Consider the following 21,568-nt stretch of genomic DNA (forward strand, 5'->3'; position numbering starts at 1 on the left):
ATTTTCTTCTAAATAATGTATTGTGTCATTTTGGAGTCACTTTATTTTGTAAATAAGAATAGAATATATCTCTAAACACTTCTACATTAATGTGGTTGCTACCGAGATTATGGATAATCCTGAATTAATCGTGAATAACGAAGAGTAAGAAATGTACAGATGCACAAATGTCATACCCCCAAGACATGCTATACTTTTTGTGAGGGTATGATATTTGTGCGTCTGTAACTTTCTCACTCATCATTATTCACGATTCACTCAGGATTACAGTATATGTAATCATGGTAGCATCCACATTAATGTAGAAGTGTGTAGAAACATATTATATTCTTATTTAAAAAAAACATTCTATGCCAAAGACATAAGAACTAGCTACTGCCACATTGTACAACAAAATGTCACTCAGATGATAGCAATAGGAAGACAGTAATGTTACTGCTACTACAGAAAATGTCTAAAAGGTTGGATATACTAGGATTTTGATTTTGTGGGTGGTGGAGTTTGATGATTCATTGTTGGGTGTTTGTATACATCTGAATAAAAACTAAACCACTGATTTGATCATCTTATTCATACAATGGTGTTTATGAAATGCAGGCCCATATCTCTAGTAATGAAGTAATTTGCAAAATCATTTTTATTGCTAAAGTATGAACATTTCTGGCACTAGCTTGGGTTCAAATGTAAGATAATATAATATATTGATATATTTACATTAGCAGTCAAAAGTCCAAATATATTTTAGATGTTAGATTCTTCAAGGTAGCCACCCTTTGCCTTAACGACAGCTTTGAACACTCTTGGCATTCTCTCTTGAAGGAGTTCCTACACATGCTGAGCACTTGTTGGATATTTTTCCTTCACTCTGCGGTCCAACTCATCCCAAACCATCTCAATTTGGTTGAGGTCAGGGAATTGTGGAGGCCAGGTCATCTGATGCAGCACTCCATCACTCCCCTTCTTGGTCAAATAGCCTCACATAGCCTGGAGGTGTGTTGGGTCATTGTCCTGTTGAAAAACAAATTATAGTCCCACTAAACGCAAATCAGATGGGATGGCGTTTCACTGCAGAATGCTGTGGTAGCCATGCTGGTTAAGTGTGCCTTGAATTCTAAATAAATCACAGACAGTGTCACCAACAAAGCACCCCCACACTATCACAACTCCTCCTCCATGCTTCCCGGTGGGAACCACACATGCGGAGATCATCTGTTCACCTACTCTGCATCTCACAAAGACACAGTGGTTGGAACAAAAAATCGCACATTTGGACTCATCAGACCAAAGGACAGATTTCCACCGGTCCATTGCTTGTGTTTCTTGGCTAATGCAAGTCTCTTCTTATTGGTTCCTTTAGTAGTGTTTCTTTGCAGCAATTCATCCATGAAGGCCTGATTCACGCAGTCTCCTCTGAACAGTTGAGGTTGAGATGTGTCTGTTACTTGAACTCTGCGAGCATTTATTTGGGCTGCAATTTCTGAGGCTGGTAACTCTAATGAACTTATCCTCTGCAGCAGAAATAACTCTGGGTCTTCCATTCCATTGGAGCTCCTCATGTGAGCAAGTTTCATCATAGAGCTTGATGTTTTTTGCGACTGCACTTGAAGAAACTTTAAAATGTTCCGCATCGACTGACCTTCATGTCTTAAAGTAATGATGGACAGTCTTTCTCTTTGCTTATTTGAGCTGTTCTTGCCATAATATGGACTTGGTCTTTTACCAAATAGGGCTATCTTCTGTATACCACACCTACCTTGTCAGAACACAACTGATTGGCTCAAACACAATAAGAAGGAAAGAAATTACACACATTAACTTTTAACAAGGCACACCTTTTAATTAATTGAAATGCATTCCAGGTGACTACCTCATGAATCTGGTTGAGACAATGCCAAGAGTGTGCAATGCTGTCATCAAGGATAAGGGTGGCTACTTTGAAGAATCTCAAATATAAAACATATTTTGATTTGTTTAACTCTTTTTTTGGTTACTACATGATTCCATGTGTGGTATTTCATAGTGTTGATGTCTTCACTATTATTTTACAATGTAGAAAAAGTAAAAACAAAGAAAAGCGAGTAGGTGTGTCCAAACTTTTGACTGGTACTGTATGTCATTTTCAAATGTTGGTTGACGTTTGTACTTTAGTTTAGCCAACATCTGTGTCATGACAAAACAGTTGCTGCAACTGAAAGTAATTTTGACCAAAGCTATAGGCTATGTTTGGTTTACTAGCTAATGTGCGTGAGATGTCAATTTCCATTATTGAACTAAGCATTTTCCAATGTCATGTTAGCTGTGTACTTAATAGGATGCGAGTAGATTGCTGCTAGCACTAATGTTTACATGATTATACAACTCCAGAGCAGAATAATATTTAAATTGTGCAAATGTTAATAAAGATACAGCATGTTGAGATTAATTTCTACAGAATTGTCGCTGCTATCAATTCTGTTCCACTGGAGTCCAACCGTTTTCGCCTGTGACGTCAAAGGTGAGTCCATGCAATTCTGAGCAGGCACTCCTGACAGCTGTCAGTCTAGTACGCTCGTAGAGTATTGTGCACAAGATAAATCGCTTTCAAGTGCAGGAGTGCAATTACTCTCACTTCCACCGGCTTTGACATTGTGCCAAAAGTCCAGACATGTAAGCGGTACCTTTAAGTAAATTCTCAGTATATTCTTACCCAACAACCATCTCACTAAGTATGTATGTTCATTCAATTTTGTTGTTTGAGATTTTCTCTCACTACTAATTGTGTTTGTTCTGACCATGTCACAGATCTAGGTGCTCTTGTAACATAATGGCGAGAACACTCTCCTATTCAACCTCTGTTTCACTACTATCTGGCTCCCCTGTTGTTGCCTGAGAAAATCAATAGAGGTTCAGGATCTAACTGTGTCTGGGGCACAGATGTACACAACTGTGTTTACAAGTTCAACTGAGGACACATTTCCACAGAGGATTAACCCAGCCAGACAGGCCTCTAAGAGGACTCTGTTGTGTCTGGAGTTACTCAGCTGTATTTCTCCATTATGGTATAATATGGTACAATATAGATAGATATATTGAGGTATTTCAGGACTCATTTATTTAAAGGCGAATTACCAAATCACGGGAATGAGCATAAGGGGATATAGTTCTCTAGTTGATGGAAGAAAGGTTATTGCTAGGGTAATCAGTGTCTAATTGTGTCATTCATTAGTCACTAATAGCAAGCCATCATTTATCTGATGAGCAACATGCTGTTAAAGAAAGTGTGAGTGTAAAAGCTTACAACCTAACACTTGCGTGTATTAGCCGGTGAAAGAGTCACAGCACAGGGCACATTTATCAGGCTGGTCTTAGTGCAGTGTCATCACAAGGAAAAGGATTGATGGTCACTCAAGTTGGAGTGGGATCTGCACAGGCCTAGGGAAATCAATGCCAGTTCACTGGACACCAATCCTCACAAAGAAAACAAGGGTGCCGAGTTTTTAGGCATTTAGGATCCGATCCCATCTTGGCTTGGTTTTCGGCCATGTAAGTAGATCTCACTACACAGTTAACGTGGGTTTGACATGATGATTTCTAAAACAATGTTAGTTCAACATTTAACACAAGCCTAAAATGGCTTAGTAACATTTCATATTCAAATCCCACTCTTCTCATGCATTTCCATAAACATAACATGACAGGATGATCTGATCGCAGGGACATGTTACAAGGTTGTGACGTTATTGCTTCTGATGAAGTAGCAAACTCACCATCTCTCTATCTGGTATTCTGTATGAACTAGATGATGGATCATAACCTAACCAAGAGACTAAATGAGGTAGAAAAGCCTGAAAGGATCCCCAACCCATGACCTTTTGCAGTGTCTTAAACCACTGCGCAACCTGGGAGCAGTCTGACACAAGCTAAAGAAAACAAATTCATTCAGGAAATAAATCAGACGTGCATGTCTGAAATAATTTATTCTCCTCCCGTATTGTAAAGAAAATTACCAAAAAATGGTCTGACACAAACTGCCACTTTACACGTCTAATATGAAACATGGTTGAGGGTCCCTTGTTGGTTGGAAAGCAAAGAGACACGAGGAGGGATGGAATGGAGAGGGGGAGAAGGAGGGGAAGAAACAGATCGATACTGCTCGGGGAAATAAGGTAGAAAAGGTTATTTACTTGACATTGATCCGTTGTCACAGCAGCAGAGCTTGGCCTGCTTCTCTTTTGTTAACCTTTAAGCCTGAGTATACTCACAAACAATGGGGGAGTCAACTAACAGGTGTAAATTATGGATTGAAGGAGGTCATAGTACCTCTGTCACTGCCTGGTGTCCATGTAGTTACAGGCCTAAAGAAATGTAAACATCAATAGGGATAATAAGGACAAATGTATCAAACTCAGGCCTGAGTTTCATTCCAAGCTTGCCCACTGTCCTGAGTAAATGCTGCTCAGGCCAATACTTAATTGATTCAGACATTTATTTTCCACTCAAAAGATGATCAATTGTGACATAGCACATTTACTTCACTCATTGTGCATTTATATCTTAGATCAGTGATGTACATGGCTTCTAGACTGAGATGACATAGTTAGGTCCTGTGACTGATCTAAGTCTCTATCGCTGTTGTCACCTAAAGGGAAATTTTGGCTTCAAGCGATGTAGACAGGCATTGGCTTTAGGGAAATATTTATTTAGTCTGAATGAAATTGACACGTCCTGTGCACAGTTCAAGGGGAGCAGAAGAGAAGGGAAAATAGCTATTGAGTAAAAGCAAAATTAAAGGTTACCACAGTACCATGATAGTGCTACATATCTATGTCTATGCAATGTCCAAAAGACGCCCTTACAGTGAAGGGTCACCCACAGCCAAGGGTGTACTGCTGCACTACTGCCCATTCATTTTTATCTGGATCATTCTCAGCAATCACTCCTGTACATCAATCATGTTTCTTTTTTTGTCCATGAAGAAGATGGCACAGACCTGATGCACTGAGTAGGGAGCTGTTTGTGATTCCATATGCCAGATCTTGTAATCGGTTGTTATGTATCTTGCCAAATTTTGTCCTGTGCCAGCGATGGACACATGTTTCCAAAAAGGAAAGTCTGGCTACCGGTCAGACAATTTTTTTGTCATTTGAGTACCTAGGAACACTCTAAGTGACACAAAAGTCAAGTGGATGTCACGACTTCCGCCGAAGTTGGTGCCTCTCCTTGTTCGGCGGTCGACGTCACCGGCTTTCTAGCCTCCACCGATCTACATTTATTTTTCCATTTGTTTTGTCTGTATTGTACACACCTGGTTCCCATTACGTTTTTATTATTTCCCTATTTAACCCTCTGGAGTCATCATGGTTTTGTGCGTGTTTATTGTTGTCAGTTTCGTTTATGTGATTCTGGATTTTCGTTCTTCTTGTTGGAAGATTATTTTTGAGTAAAGTTACTATTATTACTAATCTCTGTGTCCTGCGCCTGACTCCTGACTTACCCACATCACCTAGACTCTGACAGTGGAAACATTTCAGACATGTAATTTCTTCAAGGATCTGGGACATGTTGAACCTGAAAGTTTACACCAACCATCAGCCTCCACACTTTTCTGGTTATAAAACATTGTAATCTAAGGTTGCAGTTTTTCCATTGGTCACACTAAAATACAAAGGCAGGCTGATGCAGTTGGAAGAGCTGTTAAATAAACATACATTGCACTATCTGGGCCATGACCTTTCTGGAAGGTACAACATGTGTAGTAATGTAAATGTTAAAATACTTTTCCTACTCAGGGTAGCTTGTTTCTTTTTCACATTGGGCAAGTCTGATTAATTTTTTTCTACGAAAGGATACGTATATTTACACAAAGTAGTGGGCTAAATGTTGGATTGTGAATGTGGCATTACATTCAAGAGTTAATACACCAATTGCCTGGCCTTGAAGGTCATCCCTGGCCACACTGCTATGCAATAAAAACAGGAAGGTAAAAATCTGATATTAAGTGTCAGGGCCTGGGTGCCAGTGGAGGCACTTTGAGAATTCAGTCCTGTGTGTATTCGGGAGATTCATTTTCAGAGAGGAAGTAGGCCCATGGGGTGAGGTGACCCCAAAAAGACAGGAAATGTGTTATTTTTTTATTCTGAACTGGCTATATCTCACTTCCTGGAAGTACCTGTCCCACCCACTCAATCTCAAGGACCCAGCCAATCTCTCTTTGTAAATAGAACTATGTTTTATAATTTACTATCACTCTGAGATGACCGTATCAATAATGCAGGGGAACCGCATCTGTCCAGAGTGATGAGATTATTTTTCTGATTTGGGCTGACAGTTATGTTAATAGTTTGGCAAACAATCTACTATGGCAACAATGACCACAGATTAGAGCTGTTTTCAGATCAAAGCGACTGAGGAAAGGCCCATGATTGATTACACGCAACGAAACAGAGGCGGGCAGTTTAGCCCTCACATCTCACTTGTACCTCGCTGGACTGATAATGAAAATATATATTTTTTCATTTGCTCTTTCCTTTTGGGAAATGTGTGATATTTAAGATACTGAAAAAGTCCTAAATGGTCTGAAGACAAGTTCAACAAGTGCACTCTTGCGGAGACCAACAACACTACACTCAGAAACAAGGGTTCCAAAAGGATTCTTCGGCTGTCCCAATAAGAGAATCCTTTTTGGTTCCAGGTAGAACCGTTTTAGGTTCCATGTAGAACCCTCTGTGGAAAAGGTTCTACATGGAACCTAAAATTGTTATTTTACTTAGAACCAACAAGGACTCTTCAAAGGGTTCTCCTATGGAACAGCCAAAGAACCCTTTTAGGTTCTAGATGGCGCCTTTTTTTCAAAAGTGGATGATCAAATCAAATCAAATTGTGTTTGTCACATGCGCTGAATACAATGGCTGTAGACCTTACAGTGAAATGCATACTTACAAGACCTTAACCAACAATGCTTTAAGAAGTTAATAAACAAAATAAGTGTTAAGTGAAAAATAGATAAGTAGAAAATAAAAGTTAGAAATAACAAATAACAAATAACAGCAGCAGTAAAATAGCAAGCAAGGCTATGTACAGGGGGTACTGGTACAGAGTCAATGTGCGGGGGCACCGGTTAGTCGAGGTAATTGAGGAAATGTGTACATGTAGGTAGAGTTAAAGTGACTATGCATAGATTATAAATAGAGACCACCCGATGTCACAGGAAGGCCATAAAGATCATCAAGGACAACAACCACCCGAGCCACTGCTTGTTCACCCCGCTATCATCCAGAAGGCGAGGTCAGTACAGGTGCATCAAAGCTGGGACCGAGAGACTGAAAAACAGCTTCTATCTCAAGGCCATCAGACTGTTAAACAGCCACCACTAACATTGAGTGGCTGCTGCCAACACACTGACTCAACTCCAGCCACTTTAATAATGGGAATTGATGGGAAATTATGTCAAATATATCACTAGCCACTTTAAACAATGCTACCTAATATAATGTGTACATACCCTACATTATTCATCTCATATGTATATGTACATACTGTACTCTATATCATCTACTGCATCTTTATGTAATACATGTATCACTAGCCACTTTAACTATGCCACTTTGTTTACATACTCATCTCATATGTATATACTGCACTCAATACCATCTACTGTATCTTGCCTATGCCGCTCTGTACCATCACTTATTCATATATCTTTATGTACATATTCTTTATCCCCTTACACTTGTGTCTATAAGGTAGTAGTTTTGGAATTGTTAGCTAGATTACTTGTTGGTTATTACTGCATTGTCGGAACTAGAAGCACAAGCATTTCGCTACACTCGCATTAACATCTGCTAACCATGTGTATGTGACAAATAAAAATGTGATTTTATTTGATTTGAGAGTAGCAACAGCGTAAAAGAGGGGTATGTGTAGCCCTTTGATTTGCTGTTCAGGAGTATGATGTGGTTTACAGATGATCAGTCATTCCAAAGAAAACATGTTTTCGTTTAAAGTGATGGTTTAACTTATTTTCATGATTAGGTGGAATAAATTATACCTTAAGATTACCTTAAATCTTGAAATGCTAGTAATGGACTCAACCAGTAGTGACTTTAGGTAAAGTCAGGTAAAAGTCTGTCTCCCTAGATACAACAAAGGGTAGCTTCTGTATTAGTTAGCTAGCCCTACTAATGTGTAGCATTGTTAGCTAGCTAGCTTTCTACATTACAAAGTGTTGCCTCAAAGATTCTTGGACCGCAAACGTTAGTGCTAGCAGGAAACTCGTGACTCAACTTAGGCTTGAGTATGAAGGACTCGAAGTCAGACTAGAATGCTAGGGATTTGGGACTCGGACTCAAGATTGCGTGACGTGACTACAATATTGGCTCCAGGAACTATATCCACGAGTAACAGGACGCTAGCATACAAGGTCAACTGAAGCAAAGTCCTTTAGTGCTGTGACAGGGCTGTGCAGGTTACAGGGTGAGTTAAAAAGCTATAAGAAGCTCACAACAATAATGTGGTGCTCAATGTCTGAATAAAACATAACCACAATCTACTTCCTGGCCCGAGAGGTCTCAAAAAAGGCTGGATTGTACTTGTCAGACATCATGACCTAATTACACTCATAAATAAATGATGATACTTTTCAATATTAAGTCACGCTGTGCCCATGAGCTGGGGTTGTATTGAAGTGGATCTCATTAAAAAGTGGATGAGTTACTTAAACATATATTCACAAGACTACTTTGACTGCAACAAAAAAGGTTTCTCAATTACATTAACTGGGCTCTAGTTGTATAAAGCTAGTCACACTAGCAACTGTATATAGACTGAATGATCTAGTTTTAGATTTTAAGTGTTTGCTGCTTAAACCCTTGGCAGTCCTGCATCGAAGAGGCCCATGATTTATTAATGGTACATTAGCTGTAACACCAATCGGCTAATAGATATTTGCATATTTATTATAAGGAAGACATTTGTGATTAATGGGATTCAGCCATATCACATGGAAATGAGGAAAGGACTGCTAGATGAGTGAATCACTGATCTTGTGTTTTTTGTTTGTACTCCTCAAAATTGATTGGGTGTGTTTACAGTGTTCTTAACAGGCATTGCTCATTGACAAACTAATGTTATGCAGCTATGCAATAAAATAGTTGTTAAATAGTGATATGAATATGCAGTACCAGTCAAAAGTTTGGACACACCTACTCATTCAAAGGTTTTTCTTTATTTAAAAAAATATATATATAATAATTTGTAGAATAATAGTGAAGACGTCAAAGCTATGAAATAACACATAAGGAATCATGGAGTAGCCAAAAAAGTGTTGAACAAATCAAAATATATTTTAGATTTTAGATTATTCTAAGTAACCACCCTTTGCCTTAATGACAGCTTCACCCACTCTTGGCATTCTCTCAATCAGCTTAATGAGGAATGCTTTTACAACAGTCTTGAAAGAGTTCACACGTATGCTGAGCACTTGTTGGCTGCTTTTCCTTCACTCTGCGGTCCAACTCATCCCAAACCATCTCAATTGGGTTGAGGTCAGGTGGTTTTGGAGGCCAGGTCATCTGATGAGCACTGTATCACTCTCCGTGGTCAAATAGCCCTTACACAGCCTGGAGGTGTGTTTTGGGTCATTGTCCTGTTGAAAAACAAATGATAGTCCCACTAAACGCAAACCAGATGGAATGGCGAATGGCAGCAGAATGCTGTGGTAGCCATGTTGGTTAAGTGTGCCTTGAATTTTAAATAAATCACAGACAGTGTCACCAGCAAAGCACCCTCACACCATCACACCTCCTCCTCCATGCTTCATGATGGGAACCACACATGTAGAGATCATCCTTTCATCTACTCTGCGTCTCACAAAGACACAGTGGTTGGAACCAAAAATCTCACATTTTACTCCAAAGGACAGATTTCCACTGGTCTAATGTCTATTGCACCCGTCTTCTTATTGGTGTCCTTTAGTGGTGGTTTCTTTGCAGCAATTCCACCATGGGGCGGCAGGTAGCCTAGAGGTTAGAGTGTTGGGCTAGTAACCGAAAGGTTGCTAGATTGGATCCCCAAGCTGATGAGGTAATAATCTGTTGTTCTGCCCCTGAACAAGGTAGTTAACCCACTGTTCCTAGGCTGTCATTGTAAATATGAATTTGTTCTTAACTGACTTGCCTAGTTGAAAAAATAAAGGCCTGATTCACACAGTCTCCAGTTGATGTTATGATGTTACTTGAACTCTGTGAAGTGATTATTTGGGCTGAAATTTCGGAGGCTGGTAACTCTAATGAAATTATTTTCTGCGGCAGAGGAAACTCTGGGTCTTTCCTGTGGCGGTCCTCATGAGAGCCAGTTTCATCACAGGGCTTGATGGTTTTTGCTACTGCACTTGAAGAAAGTTCTTGAAATGTTCCGGATCGACTGACCTTCAAGCCTTAAAGTAACGATGGACTGCTGTTTCTCTTTTCTTATTTGAGCTGTTCTTGCCAAAATATGGACTTGGTCTTTTACCAAATAGGGCTATCTTCTGTATACCACCGATACAACTGATTGGCTCAAACACATTAAGAAGGAAAGAAATTCCACTATTAACTTTTAACAAGGCATACTTGTTAATTGAAATGCATTCCATGAAGCTGGTTGAAGCTGGTTGAGAGAATGCCAAGAGTGTGCAAAGCCAAAGGGTGGCTACTTTGAAGAATCTCAAATATAAAACATATTTAGATTTTTTTTAACACCTTTTTTGGTTACTACATAATTCTATGTGTTATTTCATAGCTTTGATGTCTTCACTATTATTCTACAATGTAGAAAATAGTAAAAATAAAGAAAAATCCTGAATGAGTAGGTGTGTCCAAACTTTTGACTGGTACTGTATGTGTTTTTATGTAGTTTTAATATAGTATGTGGGACATAATGATGCAATGTCATTGACAATTAACTGTGAATAAGCATACATTTCTATCTAACCGTACAACGTAAATTCTCTTCATTCTCTGTATATTGGATGGAATTGAGAATGGCGACATCAAAACACTAATTACGAGTGAGCAGACTGTATTGGACAGTAAAAAACATGAGAGAAATACTGGCCTGTCTGCCGTTGATTCAAATGTGTCCTATAAAAAAGGTAGAGAAAAAAAAAAGATAATAAAAAATTGTCATGACGACAAGGACATTGTCAGATAAGTGGAGAAGGGCAGTCAGAGAGCTATTTAGAGAGACGGTAAATGGCCTTTTTACCATTCTGGCTCCCCCCGCCCTTCCTCTTCTGTTTGGGGTGGCATTAGAGACTGCAGTCTGACATACATTTTTTATAGCTTCATAAAATCGTCCAATGACCAGGTCACCCTTCTCATAACTAGGGAGCAGAACACTTGAAAAAAGCCATTCATCACCGTGAAAGAGCCTGCTTGTCCAAGCGCCTTCAGACATGCACATAGTCTGGCAAGAGACGCTCAGCGCAAATGCTAACGTACTTCTGCCGCTAATGCCAGATGACCTCCCTAACATCTATTAGCGGGCTGGCTGACGCAGAGGGCAGACATCTGCCCTGCTTGTCTCCTGCAAAGATTTTAACCACAAAGAATACAAATGTCATGCATGATAATAAATACTGCCTGCAAAAACTATGATATTTGAAATAATTATATTTTATACCTGTGCAAGGTAATAGAGTAAGGTCAATATCAAATAGCTAAGTCATTTTGATTTTGGTACCATGGCTTTCAAGATAGCTGGTACTATACTGTAGCTGTATTTAATATCAAAGTAAAACATTTATGGGGTTTCATATTGGCACCTGTTTCTGTACACTTCTGTAAATTGCTTGTTATTGCAGAGATGCTGTGCAGTTTAAAATGATTTAACAGAATAACATGGCATGCTTTTTAAATATGTCCCCTTTGATTTGACAAGCCATAAGGACCTCCAGTATAGACTTGGAACGCCCCTCACAGACAAACCATCACACCACCCAAACCCATTAGTGGGCAATTAGTGACAGCTGGTGGGTTGTCAGGCTGGTAATGGCCTCTAAAGGAATACCCATGGAATACAAAAAACTACGTGAGGGACACAATTAAGAGTGTTGAGCCAGTAACTAAAAGGTCAGTGGTTCGAATACCCGAGCTTGCAAGGTGGAAAAATCTGCCGTTCTGCCCTTGAGCAAGGCAGTTCACCCTCAACAACAACTTCTCCCCCGGTGCCGATGACGTGATTGTCGATAAAGGCAGCCCCCCACACCTCTCTGATTCAGAGGGTTTGGGTTAAATTCGGAAGACACATTTCAGTTGAATGCATTCAGTTGTGCAACTGACTAAGTATCCCCTTCCGCTTACAATGGCCAGTTTAAACCTGAGCCGTTAGAAGACAAAGTATTTGTCCACAGTCTAGGACAAGAATGGTGTTCATTTATACATTGGGGTGGAGAATGTATCCAGTAGGGCTTTCTGTCACAATGTTCTACTGTGGGAATGTTCATGTAAATGTTAGCTAGTTATCAACTCAAAAGTACATATAAAGCGATGACATATGCAAAAAAACAGCCTCCGAACTGTACCAAAAGTGTCATACAAACCGTGATGATTGTACACTTAGCCAACTTTCACCTCATATACTGAAGTTATTCATTTCAGAATGCAATACTTTGATGTACAATTTAGCCAAAAGGGTGCTATTTTCCAGGTCTGTGTGTATCAGCTCACCTTTCTCTTGCTTATTTTTCATTTCAAATGGTGTGGCTGAACTATGAGAAGCCCAAGAGGTGGAGAGATGGAGGGAGGAGGGGTAGAAGTCCTTTAATAATTTATTTAAGAGGGGAAAAGGCATTCAAGGGGAACAAATAGTGTTTCTCCCAGAACCAGGCCCCTCTGACCCCAGCCCCGCGTACCTGAAGCCTCAGCCCCATCGCATTAGTGAAATTCCTATTTGATGGCATTTTAATATTCTGCCTTGATGACTTTTTAGCAACATTTACTTTTGGAGGTCTCGAGCACTTCCCCCAGAGGAAATGAAACATGTCAAAACTCATTACGCAAAAATAAAAATTTAAATACCTCGTCCGTGTTAGTGGCAATACACACAATCCCCGCCGCTCAGAGGCTAGGCTCACAAACACTCATCTGCTTGCCGGCTCGTAATGAGTCTGTTTGATGGGTAAGCGATTTGTGGGTCACGGAGCATACGTTACAGATCCAATTTAACCCTTGATTGCTTGTACTCTGGAGGAACCCGGGAAATGTGTTATTGAAATATAATACCAGATCATTTCTTTTTCCTTCCATACTGGCACAAAGGTATACTAATATGACTCCTTCCATGGCCTGAGCATGTGGGGGAGGCAGTAGGAAATGCAACCAAGAGAGAAGGGGAGAAAAAAGAGAGAACAGTCGACAGCGAGAAAAAAAATACAATTTTATGCATGAACGCAGTCCCTGCCTCCTCTCGGGGTCTTGCTAAACACCAATCCAATTAGCCTGTGAAGATGTAACAGTGGGTTCCAACTCAATTGAGTTTGGGTTTTTCCATCATGTGGTGTGACTTTTACAGTGCAACAATGTGATATGCATGGTGGTTCTGACGGTTCAATAAGACAGAAGCAATGTTGGGAAATTTCACAAGCAGACAGAGTATGCACTAGTGTAGGGATGTTAATGTCCCATATGAATTGATGCTTAGTTCTCACGAGTAGCGTAGTATGGTACCAAGGTAAGACTGCTACTTACAACTGCGAACCTACAGCAAATCATTAGATTGTTGAATTGTTTGTCAATTTTCTTGAAAAATAAACTGACTACCATGTAACATCAAGGAGCTGTGAAGAAGACCCTGTGTGCTGTGTCACCTCCAGGATATAGGGCTAAAAGAGGACAGCCATGTGAGAAGGTGAGGAGAATGTTAAGTGGGGTGATGACTAATCTTTACCCTCAGAGTAACAGAGGAAAGGGAGGCCAAGCTTCACTTCACAACATAATGTAGTCATCTCTGAACCACGTAGGTAACATGAGTGAATAGCAATCCACAGTGTTGTTCGTCATACTAAAAGTGGGCTAAATGTAACAAAGTTATCATCATTAGATTAACAGGTCATTATCATTGATGGAAAAATACTTCACTGCTACTAACTACTAATACAAATACCACATCTGCTACTATACTTCTACTACTACTAATAGTGATAATAATGATAATGACCATTTCTATGCCTTCCCTTTTATCCATTACTCCCGTATAATCTTTTGGGGTTCTAAGTACATCTGTTCTTTTGAAATCCTCTCTCAGACAAACATCAAACACTATGAAGTATGAATAGTTCTGTGGAGAACTACAAAATGTTGAGTCAGTTGAGTCTTGTTCCAGTATAATTTCAGGCCACTTTGATGATCAATCAAACATAATGGAGTTCTTCTTCTTCCCCACACAGACTCTTTTTCCATGACAAAGCTTTTGCACAAGTGCTCTTTCACAAGAGTTTAATTTTTTTTTTGTGTTTTTTTTTTTGTTTCTTTAGTTTAATATCAACTGACATGTGGACATAATCCTCTTCAAATTCCCCCTACAATGTACAATGAATCTTTGACCCAAACTCACACAGTTATGTAATCTTTAAGTATACATGTGTGTATGCATTTATTACCATATTAAGCAATTTTGTTTGATTGATTGATTTGGATTTTTTTCATGAATTGTATATCTTTTCATTATTTTTCATGTATTGTTTATTATTGTTTACACTTCCTATATCCTAATTGCTTATTTCATTAGCTGGCATTTTGAACAGTCCCACCCCATTGGTTTGATACAGCCAGGAGGCAGGAGGACTGGTAGTGTAGAGGAGGGTAAATGGTGAGGGGGCTATTTGAGAGCTCAAGCGAGGAGTCAGCAGGCTGGCTCAGGCTCAGTTCATTCACAGTGTTTGTCATTAGAATCCACTGTGGAGAGAGAACAGAGTGTGCAACACCACTCGTGTGTAACCACGATTTATGCTAATGGACCCCTGCATATGCTTATTCAACATATCTATATTAAAGTTAATAGACTGTTACACTGCTTCTTAACCTCAGCTTCCATACATGATTACCTTTTCTGATTTCTTTGCAAAACGTCATATAAACACGGGGCAGGGATTTTGTCAACGTGTCAGTGGGTTTGTTTCCAGTGGCAGCCCAAGGCTCTCATAATCCTTTTGTAACTTTAGGGGCTCCGTCATAAACGCCTTCCTAAAGAGTTGGGCCTGCCTCCGTCTAATGTTCCCAGGCTGCAGAACAGAGCAGCCTCCTGGATTTATCACTGTACTATAGCCAACAGGGAATCTGCTGTTGTCAGACCAACTGATATTACCACTGCTCAAAGGAGAACATATCTTACAATATGAGTAACATACCCATTGTAATGTTCTGCTTCATAGATATTGAATGTACTGCACAATAAGAATGTTTTACAAAGAAGCCTCTCCAAAATGTCCTTGACTGATAGGCTCCTGATAGTATAGATATGTTTTTTTATTGTTATTTTTTTTACAGCCAATGGTACCGTCTGAATTCTGAATTAACGTCAGCAATAGCGTCCACTATCACTCTATCATTGGCTGGTGGTGCCTGGCCACATGAGCTCACCACAGGAGAGGAGGCCAATGAGGTGGCAGGCGAAGCTGCTCAGAGCTTTACTAGAATAGACCATAGGCCCTAGCTTCATGCACCAAACCCCTTTTAACTGCACCCTCCCCACAGAAATCCACTTTGCCAGACTCTTGACTTACAAATTACTGCTTTAGACTTGGTTTCATTGTAACAGCTTTCTTGGGAGAGATAAAAAGCTGGTGAAAATACCACAGACAGGACACTTATTTCCCAATGCAATACAGTAAAGCTGGATCTTGGAAAATAGTCAGCACATTGTTTCCGCTTTGCTTCTCAAAGTACTGGCCGCAGCGCTGTCAATAACCTCTTTTTCCATTCTCTACCCTCCCCATCTTTAGAATCTATTCGGCTGGATTTCAAATAAGGGCCATGAAAAAAAGTTAAAATGCTCAGGACATAAGCCCTTAATAGCTCTGCTTAATTCCCTCTTTAATATGTCAGACAAAAATATCAGGCTCTTTAGCATGCCAATGAGAATGCACAGAGAGAACTGTTCCTAGTGGACTGCTGACAGGGAGAAGGGCAAGGCCTTGCCTAGCATAAAGAGCCACTGTGTGGCTGCAAAGCCACTGAACTACCATGTGAATTGCAAGGAGAGGGAAACCCATGCTCAGGCGCCTGCCAGGAGAAGGAAACCAATCCTCAGGCGCCTCCAAATTTGTGTACGTACAGTACAATACAGTATAGTACAAGTGCATTGTACACATATTATCTCCGAAAATACCACATCATTCAACGGCCTGTATTCATGACATCCGCTATTGGTAACATTTTTCATGAGTATTCAAATAAAATATTAATTAAAGGATTGTGGGGTTTTCACTTAAGCACAGCATTTTCAGAATTGTTCTATAAATTATATTTTACCGTACATTGGCTTTAGATGGATAATTAATTTCTGACCTGACCCTTTTCAATTTTAATTTGTTTGGAGAAACTCCTGAACACAAATATTTGTGACTCAGTGTAAAGGGGGTGGTGGATACAACAGTGATTAGGGCCACAATGTATGGTCCATCCTCATCTGCAAAGATTGCCAGCAGTCTGAGAATGAGGTTCCAACTCCACTGTAAGCTGCCACAGTGACTGCATCAGAGAGTGGACTCCATTTACTAATTACTAAACGCTAAACTCAAGTGGTAATTGGGATTTTATCATTGACTGATTTGTACAGTGTTACAGTATTAACCCTTTGCAAAGCCTCAAAGTCAATGTGGAATATTCAGCCAGGCAGCCACTGGTCAAAAATTCACAATATAAGTATTTACTGTCCAGTTTCTATTTCAGAGAATATAAACGTGTATTTTTTTGCTTGTAACCCAAGCCCCAAGACAGACACATACCCTGAGGGCGTTGGTACCATCCCTTTTCATGCTTTAATACTGCAGGGATTAATGTTATCTGAAATGGCAGTTCTGTGGCTTCAGTATCTAGTTGAAGTGTAGCCGCATTATCATTTCACAAGGGAAAAACAGAAGGCGACATACGCCCAATACCGTCCTTTGGACCCTCAGACAAATATTCATCAAAAGCATTTCTCTCCCATGAGCTCACTGCCATATGTTGCTAGAAAGTGTCACCAACGAAAGTCAAATTAATTCACCAGTTTGAGAACTCCATTTGATATTCATGCTTTCCAAACATTCTGACCCAGATTCTTTGCTGTGGCGTTAGATCCTGTCCAGCACAGAATACAAGACAGCTGTTACCATTTGGGTGTGTGTGTGTGTGTGTGTGTGTGTGTGTGTGTGTGTGTGTGTGTGTGTGTGTGTGTGTGTGTGTGTGTGTGTGAGAGCATCTATCAAAAGTGATATGTTGCTGACAAAAAAGCAAAGAAGGGAATTGACAATTGGTAATGACTGCCAGACTCATGATAGAACAATATTCCAATGGCTAGGCAAACAAAGGGAGGCATCAGAAACTTAATTCCACTAATTATACATAGATACTGTACATACAAGAGTCAATGGATGAACCTTGCGGTCAATCTGGATAATACTGGACATCACAAACGCTGCTGAGAGTAGTATTATGGTTATCTTTAAAGTGTTCCAAACTAACAAGCTACGTAGAAGTCCCTTTCCACTTACACATTTCTGTACGGCTGAAAATGTACTAACTGTGAAACAGAGCTAAGAAAATAAATCCTGATTGAGATTTGTCGAAGTAGGCTGTAATTTCAAGTTTTTCATCCAATATCAACTAGTATGTGGCAGGGGCAAAGGAAAGGCTGTTACAGCTGTTAGTTCCAGACTGCTCATAACAGCATGGATTGAGACCTCTCTAATCAAAGGAAACAGAGAATGTCCTTCAGACTGCCAGCTTTTGGGGTTAGCTCCAGTTCAGTAACTTCATCTCATGAGAAAGAATCCCCAGTTATCCACTTCCCTCATTCTTTCTGTGTAAAACACAAAAATATTCTGAATTTCCAGAGCTTTTCCCTCCCCCACTCCTCTCACACAAAACCCAGTTCTTGTTTTGAGTTTCAGTGGGCTCATTGAGATTTCAGAAGGCCAACAGCTTTGCGAGGCCTAAGGGATTCCACAATCGACTTCATTGATATACGATTTCCGTAGCCCAGCCATGAGTTAGCATTATATTAACCTGCCTTTAAGAAACATTGAACTGAAAGCATCCTGACCTAACACTCAAGCAAACTCCACCAAAGACTAATCCCAAAATTCACTCTGACAAAAAAAAACTCTCTCTCATTCACCACACCATTATAAAAACATGTCACCCATATGTTCCTACGCAATCCCACCAGAGGGTTTTTGTCTTAAAACATTTTACTTAGGTGCTTCTACATCTTAATTGCTTGCTGTTTGGGGTTTTAGGCTGGGTTTCTGTACAGCACTTTGAGATATCAGCTGATGTACGAAGGGCTATATAAATTTGATTTGATTTGATTTGACTTGAAATCTTCCAGTGTTAACAATTTTTTCATCACACCTGCTTAGTTTGTTCTTTGCTTCTCCCATAGCTGAGTTTCAGACAGAAAGAGGTTGTACTGCTACAAAGCAGAGGGATTAACTTGTGGTGCCAAACCATTACGTCACATCCAGGACTGTTGAGGAGAGAGATTATTGTAACCTGCCAAGATAGGTGAAAGACGTTTTCTGGAGTAGCCTGGAACCTGAATGCATTTAGCTCCAACCAAGGAACAAGGCACTTCTTGTTGCCTCTGTAACATGTTGTTAGTAGTAAAGTGTTCTATCTTGTCCCTCTTAAGGATCCGCCCCCCTTTCTTAAATGTTTGCCTAAAATGACATACTCAAATCTAACTGCCTGTAGCTCAGGCCTTGAAGCAAGGACATGCATATTATTGGTACTATTTGGAAGGAAACACTTTGAAGTTTGTGGATATGTGAAAGGAGAATATAACACAATAGATCTGGTAAAAGATAATGGAAAGAAAATAACAACCTTCTTTTGTATTTTCTTGTACCATCATATTTGAAATGCAAGAGAAAGGCCATAATGTATTATTCCAGCCCAGGTGCAATTTAGATATTGGCCACTAGATGCAGCAGTGTATGTGGAAAGTTTTAGACCGTGTTAGTTTGTTGGTGATGTGGACAACTAGGAACTTGAATGGGGGCATGCTCGGTTCTCCTTTTCCTGTAGTCCACAATCATCTCCGAGTCTTGATCACGTTGAGGGAGAGGTTCTTGTCCTGGCACCACACGGCCAGGTCTCTGACCTCCTCTCTATAGGCTGCCTCGTTGTTGTTGGTGATCAGGCCTACCACTGTTGTGTCATCGGCAAATGTAATGATGGTGTTGGAGTTGTGCCTGGCCATGCAGTCATGAGTTAACATGGAGTACAGGAGGGGGCTGAGCACGCACCTCTGAGGGGCACCCGTGTTGAGGATTACCTACCCTTACCACCAGGGGGCGGCCCGTCAAGAAGTCCAGGATCCAGTTGGGAGGTGTTTAGTCCCAGGGTCCTTAGCTTATTGATGAGTTTTGAGGGCACTATGGTGTTGAACGCTGAGCTGTGTAATCAATGAATAGCATTCTCAGATAGGTGTTCCTTTTGTCCAGGTGGGAAAGGACAGTGTGGAGTGCAATAGAGATTGCATCATCTGTGGATCTGTTGGGGCGGTATGTAAATTTGAGTGGGTCTAGGTTTTCTGGGATGATGTTCTTAATGTGAGCCATGACCAGCCTTTCAAAGCATTTCAAGGCTACAGACGTGAGTGCTACGGGTCAGTAGTCATTTAGACAGGTTTCCTTAGTGTTCTTGGGCACAGGCACTATGGTGGTCTGCTTAAAACATGTTGGTATTACAGACTCGGACAGGGAGAAGTTGAAAATGTCAGTGAAGACACTTGCCAGTTGTTCAGTGCATGCTCGGAGTACACGTCCTGGTTATCCATCTGGCCCTGCGGCCTTGTGAATGTTGACCTGTCTAAAGGTCTTACTCACATCAGCTGCAGAGAGTGTGATCACACAGTCTTCCGGTACAGTTGGTGTTCTCATGCATGTTTCAGTTTTATTTGCCTCGAAGCGAGCATAGAAGTAGTTTAGCTCGTCTGGTAGGCTCGTGTCACTGGCCAGCTCTCGGATGTGCTTCCCTTGGTAGTCTGTAATAGTTTGCAAGCCTTGCCAATTCCGATGAGCTTCAGAGCCGGTGTAGTACGACTCGATCATAGTCCTGTATTGACACTTTGCCTGTTTAATGGTTCGTCGGAGGGCATAGCGGGATTTCTTATCAGCTTCCGGGTTAGTCCTGCTCCTTGAAAGCGGCAGCTCTAGACTTTAGCTCAGTGCGGATGTTGCCTGCAATCCATGGCTTCTGGTTGGGGTATGTATGTACTGTCACTGTGGGGATGACATCATCGATGCACTTATTGATGAAGCTGATAGATGTGGTGTACTCATCAATGCCATTGGAGGAATCCCGGATCATATTCCTGTCTGTGATAGCAAAACAGTCCTGTAGCTTAGTATTTGCTTCATCTGACCACGTTTTAATTGATCTAGTCACTGGTGCTTCCTGCTTTATTTTTTTGCTTGTAAGCAGGAAGCAGGAGGATGGAATTATGGTCAGATTTGCCAAAATGGAGGGGGAGTTTTGTATGCGTCTCTGTATGTGTAGTATAGGTGGTCTAGAGTTATTTTCCCTCTGGTTGCACATTTAACATGCTGATAGAAATTTGTAAAACTGTTTTAAGTTTGCCTGCATTAAAGTCCCCGGCTACTAGGAGCGCAGACTCCGGGTGAACATTTTCTTGTTTGCTTATGGAGGAATACAGCTCATTCAATGCTATCTCAGTGCCAACCTCTGACTGGAGTGGTGTGTAAACAGCTAGGAAGAATACGGATGAGAACTCTCTCGGTAGGTAGTGTGGTCTACAGCTTTTCATGATATACTCTACCTCGGGTGAGCAATATATTAGATATAGTGCACCAGCTGTTATTTACAAAAATACATAGTCCGCTGCCCCTTGTCTTACCAGACGCTGCTGTTCTATCCTGCTGGTACATCGTATAAGCAGCCAGCTGTAAGTTGATATTGTCGTCGTTCAGTCACGACTCGGCATAAGATGTTACAGATTTTAATATCCTGTTGGTAGTTTAATCTTTCACGTAACTCGGCAATATTATTGTCCAAAGATTGCGCATTTGCTAGGAGGATTGAGGGAAGTGGGGGTTTATTTCATCGCCTTCGAATTCTCAGAAGGCAGCTCGTTCTCCGGCCCCTCTTTCACCGCCTGTTCCCGAAGGGAGCCGTATATCCTCTGCCTCGGGCTCATCAGAGTCGTGAAAGAAGAAAAAGGATTCTGCTAGTCCACAGTGAGTAATCACAGTCCTGACGTCTAGAAGTTATTTTTGGTCATAAGAGACAAAATAAGTACAAAAATAAGTTACAAACAACGCAGATAAACGAACAAAAAAACACAATCGGTTGGGGGCACGTAAAACGTCTGCCTTCTGTTCCGGCGC

The sequence above is a fragment of the Oncorhynchus mykiss genome, chromosome 1, assembly GCF_057628025.1.
Source record: "Oncorhynchus mykiss isolate SJ-2025 chromosome 1, ASM5762802v1, whole genome shotgun sequence".
NCBI classification, from domain to species: Eukaryota; Metazoa; Chordata; class Actinopteri; order Salmoniformes; family Salmonidae; genus Oncorhynchus; species Oncorhynchus mykiss.